This window comes from Narcine bancroftii, chromosome 7, assembly GCF_036971445.1.
Source record: "Narcine bancroftii isolate sNarBan1 chromosome 7, sNarBan1.hap1, whole genome shotgun sequence".
Classification (NCBI taxonomy): domain Eukaryota; kingdom Metazoa; phylum Chordata; class Chondrichthyes; order Torpediniformes; family Narcinidae; genus Narcine; species Narcine bancroftii.
Genome location: NC_091475.1, coordinates 173,483,572 through 173,493,519, shown reverse-complemented (window position 1 = coordinate 173,493,519; position 9,948 = coordinate 173,483,572).

Here is a 9,948-nt window from a genome sequence, read left to right as displayed (position 1 = left end):
GTATGAAGGGGGAAGGGATGGTTTGGACAGTCTGATAATTTGGGGACAGGGTGAGTGTGTGAGAAAGTTGTAAATGGAACAAATAAGTGTTTTGCAATAGTAAAGTGAAGGAAAAAAAATCAGTCAAGGGAAAAACTCAATCACGATGGATTTGACCATTTTACACATGTGCACAATTCAAAGTTAGGATTTATTGTCAGAGTATATACATGACATCATCCACAACCCTGAGATTCTTTTTCCTGCGGGCCAGGCAGAATTTCTCCTTCTTGGTAACTGTACACTATTCTTAAGAAAAAGATATGTATACAAAAGAGAGAAATTTAAACAAACCAACTGTGCAATATGCAAAGCAATATTCAGTAATAAATAACGTGCAAAGTGAGAGTCCTTAAATAAGTCTCAGATTGAGCCTGTTGTTTAGGAATCTGATGGTTCCTAAAGCTGGTGGTACAAGCCTTGTGGCTGTTTCCAGATGGCAGCAATAAGTAGAGAGTATACCCTGGGTGGTGTGGATCCTTCATGATTGCTGCTGCTATCTGACAACAGGGTACCATGTAGATTTTCTTGATGGTTGTGGTGCGGTGTTAGCCAGAATAAGACACACACAAGGTAAAGAATGAATAACAGGCATTAATCCACAAAAACCTCCACAGAGCCAGGCTGGCTGTGACAGCAGCAACTCAGTGTGAGGCCTCGGGAAGCCGGCACAGACTTCTATCCCGGAGGGTGACTGACACCCGACCGGGTGGGGCTTGATCCATTCAGGTCGACAGATTGGCAGCCAGCCAGGTGTTGTCCTGTCCCCTTACACTCCTGCAGGTACAGAGGTTTCCCCCTGCAGTAGGCCGGTGGTGTACCACCACAATGGTGGAGAGGGTTTTGCCTGTGATGTACTGCACCATTTCCACTATCTTTTGCAGGGCTTTTCGCTCAGAGGTATTGGCGCCTCCATGCCAGGCCATGATGCAGCTGGTCTGCACACTTTCCATTACATATCTATAGAAGTTTGCTAAAGTTTTCAATGTCATACCAAACTTCCACAAATTCCTGTGGAAGTAGAGGCGCTGATGTGCTTTCTTCACAATGGCGATAGTGTGTTGGGTCCATGATAGATCTTTCAAGATTGTGACTCCCAGGAATTTAAATTCGCTCATCCTCTCCATCTCTGATCCACCAATGATCACTGGATCATACTCATCTGGTTTCTCTTCCGAAAGTCCATAATCAGCTCCTTGATTTTCATGACATTGAGTTTGAGGTTGTTGTTAGTAAACCATTCAACCAAGTTTTCAAACTTCCTCCTATATACTGATTCATCGCCCCTTTTTATACAGCCCCCACTAAGGTGATATCAGCAAATTTGTAGATGGGATTGTTGTTCCAAGCCACACAATCTTAGGTGTAGTGTAAGTAGAGCAGGTTTTCCAGTGCTTATGGAGATTGTGGAGGAGAAATATATTTTGTTTTTTTTCCATAAATATACATAGTAAAACTCTCCAATCTATATGTAGCATGCTGCCGCAGCAATTGGGCCGGCACTCCGGGCAGCGAGCGAAACCAGGAGCCAGCAGACTGCGCAATGGCACTGGCACAAGCAAGCGAATAGGCGGTCGTATGGCTAAGGCGGCAGAAGGGCCAGCATCCCCAAACTGCCACTGGCCCCCCGCTGCACAGCCACCAGCTTTGGGATAGCGCAAGGGGAAGAAAGCATTGTAATGTAAGAAGAGGGTCCACATGTGGGAAACCCACTATTGTTATGGAGGTTGTGCCATCAGTTGATGGGACAATGGTGGAAACGCCAACCCCAATAAAACAGAGAGCTATACCTCGCTCGCTACACCCTTTCTTTGAGTAGTGCATGGCTACAGATATACATGTATGTATGTATGCGTATATAAATATATGCATATATATACACACACACACACACACACACACACACACACACACACACACTTTGATATTGGAAAATTTACTAAATATAAAACTTTTTTCTTAGAAAAAACAAACAAAACAAAATGACCCCTTTCCCCTTCCTTTTCACAGTTTAAATCCACACACCATCAGGGCTCACATTATGTTGACCATAAAAAATTCTATTTGGGGAAGTCACCATCTATTATTGTCTTTTATATGATCCAAATATGGCTGTCATATTTTGATAAATATGTCACATTTATTCTTTAAGTTATATTTTTTTCCATAGGTATGCAACTATTCATCTCAGCAGTCCACCGTGTTATATGTCGAGGGGAGTCAAATTTCCAAGTAATTGGAAAGGGTGAAACTGCTCCATGCCAATCCCACGTACGCCTATGTGGAGTACCCAGTGAGCAGGGAGGACACCGTCTCCATTAGGGACCTGGTACCCACCAGACAGAGGGTCCATTGTCTCAGGTGCCCTGCAAGCCACAGAGCTCATTCTCACCACCCCCAGTCAGGGGATCCAGTTCAGAAGGAAAGTGCATACCCCTCCACCTTTGAGCTGCAGACCCAGTCCGCCTCTCCTCCCTCACAAGGGGACCAGGAGACCCAAGGAGGCCAAGGCCCCCCAGTGCTAAGGTGATCCACCAGGATCTCCAGACCCCCAGACCACTTAAATCTAAATCTGTAAATAACTGCATATTTTTCAATCATTATTTTCTGAACCCATGTTCTCTCTCTCTTCATTCACAGACCCTAAATTATACAGGAAGGGGCGAATGCAGTAAACTGGGAATCACTGGTATTGTGTGGTACTGATGGCTGGCCCCACCTCCCGGCTCCACCTCCATCTACTCACATATAACCCTGGTTTCCCGCCTAAACCCAGAAGACTACTGTGAGGCCCTACCCTTAGTTATAAGCTAATAAAAGCGTTTGTTCTCCCTCCAGTCGTAAGAGCTTTTATTCACACTACAGACACAACCTATCTCTCATAACTAATAAAACTGTATTGGCATGTTTTAATATAATACAAGTATGATTGCATTCTACATATTTAGTTATGATTTTATTCTATAACTATAATTATTAATTTGAGTGCACATTAATTTCATTTGTGCGCTGGGTGCAAAAAGATTTGCTTCCTGAAAAAAAATTGGGTATTATGATAGACAACTTCAGGCTGAACATAAAGATAATTTTAGATTTGCTGTATCACATAGTAAGTTGGAGAAACATTAAATTAACTTTTATTGAATTTAGCATGTTTAATCACATAATGATGCTGGCACATTGCTTTCGTTCAACTGACCTAAAAATGTTTTGCTGTTGATTTTTGTTTGTACTCAGCATCTGATGCCTCGCGTGTCAGAATCCAACAATAATTGACCAGCATTAATGGATTCCAGCTGTCTTGATACCCTTTTGCATGGTTACAATTCCTGGTGAAACCTTTCTCCTTGTTCGTCACTGACTGCACCAAGATCAGCAGGGAAGAAGTTGAAGTGCGAATACAGAAAATGATTTTTACTGACATGCTGCACTTCATGGTTTTATATGCTTGAAGTAGACTTAAAATCTGATAGAAAAAGGGGAGTCACGTGATGGAGTAGTGGCCGGTCGGGGAACTCCAGCCCTCTGAAAACACAAAGGCACAAACACAAAAATTAAAATAAATGAAAGTAAAGGTGGGAAGAAAATGGCAGCGAAGAAAGAAAAGTCGAAAGCAACGGGAAGAAGAGAAGAAGAAAAGACATCGGAAGAAGAAGGTGAAGGGGCTTACCTGTCCGAGGAGACCCGCTGTGGAGAGAGAAGCCCGCTCCCTCAGGTCAGTCGAAGTCCCGAGCTCGGGACTACAAAAATGGCTCGCGGAGCCAAGCAAAGTGCGCAACCGCGCATGCGCGAGGAGTCGCGCATGCGTGATGCGCAAGACAAAGAAAAACACTGACAGGAGGGGGGACCAGCTGAGGAGTCGATCTCCAAAGCTGAGGATGACAGCTGCAACACAACAACAGGAAGAGAACATAGAAAACAACGAGAACAAGAAAGAAGAGAGTAAAAAGAAAACAAGGAAACAACAGATGACCAACCCAGAGGAAGAAGAAGAAGAACATAGAGAAATGGAAGAAGAAGGGAAGGGCAAGACAATGGATATATTTTTTTTAAAGAATATATGGAATCAGTAAAAGAATGGCAATCACAAGAATTTAGTGAAATTAAAAGAAGAATTAAAAGTACAGAAGAAAAAATGAATAGATTAGAGATGATCATGTCAGATATAGGAAAAAGAGTGGACAAGGTGGAAGAACGAGAAACAGTCGTAGAAATGGAAGTAGAGGACTTTTTAAAAAATTAGAAGAATTTAATCAAAAAGTTAAAGAGACACTATTAGAAGATAGATATAATGGAAAATTATAATAGAAGAAATAATATAAAGATAGTGGGCCTTAAGGAAGATGAAGAAGGCAAGAATATGAGAGAATTTATAAAAGATTGGATCCCCAGGGTCCGAGGAAGACCAGAATTATAGGAAGAAATGGAAATAGAAAGGGCACATAGAACAATAGCCCCTAAACCACAGCCACAACAAAAACCAAGATCCATTTTAGTAAAATTCCTAAGATATACAACAAGAGAAAATATATTGGAGAAAGCAATGAAGAAAATAAGAGAAGACAAAAAGCCACTGGAATACAAAGGTCAAAAAAATTTTTTTAAAAAATATCCAGACATAAGTTTTGAACTCCTGAAGAAGAGAAAGGAGTTTTATACAGCAAAAGCGATCCTATGGAAAAAAGGATATAAATTTATGCTAAAGTAACCAGCGGTACTTAAAATAGTTATTCCAGGGCAGCAAAAGGATCCGGAGGAAGCACGAAAATTTGCAGAACAACTACAAAACAGACAGAGAGATGAAGACATGTAACGAGAGCAAAAATGACCACGAACTATATGTATGTGTGTATATGGGTATATATATATATATATATATATATAGATGTGTATGTATATATGTGTGAACATGAGTGTATTCGTATTTAAAAGAAAATATATAGAGTATAGATAAGAATTAATAAGGGAAAGAAAGGGAAGAGAGCAAGTAAGGAGGGAATTAAGAGAGTGACCTTTGTTGTATATGAAAATTAAAATCTTTTCTGGGGGGGGCTGGGTGGGGAGGAGTTATGGTCACTGTGAAATCAGTTGACGCTTGCGAGTGAATTCGCAAATCCAAATGGAGAGGGGAGATGTGGTTGCCCGACAAGGGATAAAGGGCAACTCAGGAAGGGGAGGGGATAGTGGGGTTAAAGAAATTTTAGATAGGAGAATAAGGGAAATGTTTGATGTTTTAGAAATGTTGTCTTATAAAGTGTCCAAAAAAAGAAAGCAGAAATGGATAAGAAGGAAAGGTGATGATGAGGAAACGGAAAGATAAACAAAGTATGAAATGGCTATGTTGAACTATATGACTTTAAATATTAACGGAATACATAACCAAATCAAAAGGAAGAAACTGCTAAATTTACTGAAAAAAGAAAAAATTGATATAGCATTCGTGCAAGAAACACACTTAACTGAAATGGAGCACAAGAAATTAAAGAGAGATTGGATAGGACATGTAACAGCAGCGTCATATAATTCAAAAGCTAGAGGAGTAGCTATATTAATCAGTAAAAATGTACCAATTAAAATAGAAGAGGAAATAATAGATCCAGCAGGAAGATATGCAATGATAAAATGTCAGATATATTCGGAGTTTTGGAATTTAATCAATGTATATTCACCCAACGAAGAAGATCAAAAATTTATGCAAGATATTTTTTTGAAGATAGCAGACACGCAAGGGAACATACTAATAGGAGGGGATTTCAATCTTAATTTGGATTCAAACATGGATAAAACTGGGAAAAAAAATTAACAGAAAGAACAAAGTAACCAAATTTATAATTAAATCGATAGAAGAAATGCAACTTTTGGATATATGGAGGAAACAACACCCAAAAGAAAAGCAGTATTCATATTATTCGGGTAGACATAAAACATACTCAAGAATAGACCCATTCCTGTTATCAGTTCGCATGGAAGACAGAGTTAGAAAAACAGAATATAAAGCTAGAATATTATCGGACCACTCACCCCTGATATTGACAATAGAGTTAGAGGACATCCCTCCAAGAATGTATAGATGGAGATTAAACTCCATGCTACTTAAAAGGCAGGATTTTAGAGAATTCATTGAAAGACAAATTAAAATGCACTTTGAAATAAATACCGAATCAGTGAAAGATAAGTTTATAATATGGAACGCAATGAAATCGTTCATCAGAGGGCGAATAATAAGTTCTGTAACCAAGATGAAGAAGGACTACAATCAGGAAACAGAGCAGTTGGAAAGGGAAATAGCAAATATAGAAAAAGAATTAGCAATGAAGGAAGACATAACTAAAAGAAGAGAATTGGCAGATAAAAAAAATAAAATATGAAACACTACAAACATATAAGGTGGAGAAGAACATAATGAAGACAAAACAGAAATATTATGAACTAGGGGGAAAAATGCATAAAATTCTAGCATGGCAGCTTAAGACAGAACAAACTAAGAGAATGGTATTGGCATCAAGGAAAAAAGACAAACAAATCACATATAATCCAACGGAGATTAATGAAAACTTCAGAGAATTCTACAAACAATTATACCAAACTGAAAACGAAGGGAAAGAAGACAAAATAGATGAATTTTTAACTAAAATTGAACTACCAAAATTACAAATAGAGGAACAAAATAAATTAACAGAACCATTTGAAATAGTAGAAATACAAGAGATAATAAAAAAACTACCAAATAATAAAACATCAGGAGAGGATGAATTCCCAATAGAATTCTATAAAACATTTAAAGATTTATTAATTCCTCCCCTCCTGGAAGTAATCAACGAGAATGACAAAACACAAAGCTTACCAGATTCATGCAAAACAGCAATAATTACAGTAATAACAAAGACAGGGAAAGATCCACTCGCACCAGCGTCATTTAGACCAATATCTTTACTTAACACAGATTATAAGATAATAGCTAAACTATTAGCAAACAGATTAGCCAACTATGTACCAAAAATAGTTAATCTAGACCAAACTGGATTTATTAAAAAAAGATGAACAACAGACAATATTTGTAAATTTATTAACTTAATTCATGCAGTAGAAGGAAATAAAGCTCCAACAAAAGCGGTTGCTTTAGACGCAGAGAAGGCCTTTGACATAGTAGAATGGAATCATTTATTCAAAGTACTGCAGAGGTTCAACCTACCAGAGAAATATATTAATTGGATTAAAGCATTATATAAGGGGCCATTGGCGAAAGTGACAGTAAATGGATATATATCAAAACAATTTAACTTAAGCAGATCAACAAGGCAGGGATGCCCACTATCGCCCTTATTGTTCGCGTTAGCCATAGAACCACTAACAGAACTGATAAGAACAGAAAATAAAATAAAAGGGATAAAAATAAAAGACAAGGAATATAAAATCAGTTTATTTGCAGATGACGTTATAGTATACTTAACAGATCCAGAAATATCAATAAAAGAATTACATAAAAAATTGAAGGAATATGGAGAAGTGTCGGGATACAAGATTAACGCAAATAAAAGTGAAACAATGCCAATGAATAATGCGGATTTCTCAAAATTTAAGAAAGAATCACCATTCAGATGGCAAATGCAAGCAATACGATACTTAGGTATACAAATAAATAAAAACCTCGGCCATCTATATAAACTCAATTATTATCCACTAATGAAAAAATTACAGGACGACTTAGAGCATTGGAAAGACTTACCACTAACACTAATAGGAAGGATAAACTGTATTAAAATGAACATTTTCCCAAGGATACAATACCTATTTCAGGCATTGCCAATACACTTGACGGAGAAATTCTTCAAGGAGTTAAAGAAAATAATAAGGAAATTTTTATGGAAAGGGGGGAAACCGAGGATAGCACTAGATAAATTAACAGAATGATATAAACAAGGAGGCTTACAACTGCCAAACTTTAAAAATTATTATAGAGCCACACAATTAAGATACCTATCAGATTTTTATCAAACAAGGGAAAAGGCAGATTGGACTAGATTAGAACTAGATAAAATAGGGGAGAAGATACCCGAACATATATTATATAAATGGGATGAAAAATTGGTACAACGTAGGAATTCTCCAGTATTACATCATCTGCTCAATATTTGGAAGAAGATTCATGTAGAAAGGAATAAAACAAATTACGAACTACCAAAACTAATACTGACGCAAAATCAGTTAATCCCTTTTACAATAGATAACCTTTCCTTTAGAGAATGGGAGAAAAAAGGGATCAAAAGAGTAGAAAATTGCTTTTCAGGAAATAAATTATTATCCTTTGAACAAATGAAGGATAAATATAATATAAATCACGATACAGTGTTGGCATACTACCAACTGAAATCCTACTTGAAGGACAAATTGGGAAGCAGTCTGAGGTTACCAGAGGGAAGTAATTTTGAATATGTGATTACAGACAGAATGATAATCAAAAAATTTATTACAAACATGTATATTAAACTACAAGAAAAGGAGAATGAGGAAACAAATGGTAAAACTAAACAAAAATGGGAACAAGATCTAAACATAAAGATAAAGAAGGAAACATGGGAGAAGTTATGCTCAGGAACTATGAGAAATACAATAAATACGAGGTTACGTATGATACAATATAACTGGATACACAGGCTATATATTACACCTCAAAAGTTAAATAAATGGGACCCAACAGTATCTGACAGATGTTTTCGCTGTAAAAAGGAAATGGGAACAACAATTCATGCAATCTGGACATGTGAGAAAGTGAAAAAATTTTGGGAAGATCTAAACCAGATATTAAATAAAATCACAAAAAGCAATATACCAAAAAAACCAGAGATCTTCCTCCTAAGTAACATAAAAAAACAAAGAATTTGGACTTGATTTGGATGGTGCACAAAAAAGATTTGTTAGGATAGCCCTAGCTGTAGCAAAAAAATGTATTATGTCAGCCTGGAAATTAGAAGATAACTTGAGAATACAACAATGGTATATAGAAATGAATAAATGTATTCCATTAGAAAAAATAACATATAATTTAAGAAATAATATTACAATATTTGAACAAATATGGGAGCCATACATGAAACATAATAGAGAAAACCTACCGGGGACATCTACCACCTAAAATGACAGGAGAAGAGAATGAAAAGAATTGACTCAGTGGAATTTCTTGTTTATTTTTATTGAGTGACAACATTGTTTGACGGGTTTAATGTATCTTTGATTCTGAACTTTAAATGAACAGGAGGGGAGGTAGGGAGGGTGGGATGGGAAGAGGGGGTGGAGAAAACGACACTGTATATATTTGAAAAGGAAAATATATGTATCTTGATCAATGTGGTTTATAGTGTGAAAAATAAAAAATAAACTGATAGAAAAATCACAAAAATAGATTATATCTAAAAAAAAGGTACATGATAAGAAATTTTAAGGTGATTTTGATAATTAGTAGCCCAAAATCCATCAAACACATTCATTGATGTTCAGGAAGCAAAGTCTGTGTGCCCAGTGTGAAAAGTAGAAGGTCTTTCCATTTAATTAAATCTTCTTTAATCTTTTTTAATAAAGAAACATAATTTAACTTAGAAAATTATTGATAATCAGCATTTACAGTTATTCCTAAATATTTAATTTTATCAGACCATTTCAATGTTATAATATTTTTATAATCTGAATAATCACCCTCTCCAATTGGCAAAATTTCACTCTTATCCCAATTAACTTTATATCCAGATAATTTTCCAAATTGTAATAAACATTCCTGCAAATGTAACAATAACTGTTTTGGTTCTGTCAAGTATATCAAAATATCATCTGCAAATAGATTAATCTTATATTCCTCATCCATAACTCTCATCCTTCTTATCTTTTCATTCTGTCATATTGTCTGAGCTAACAGTT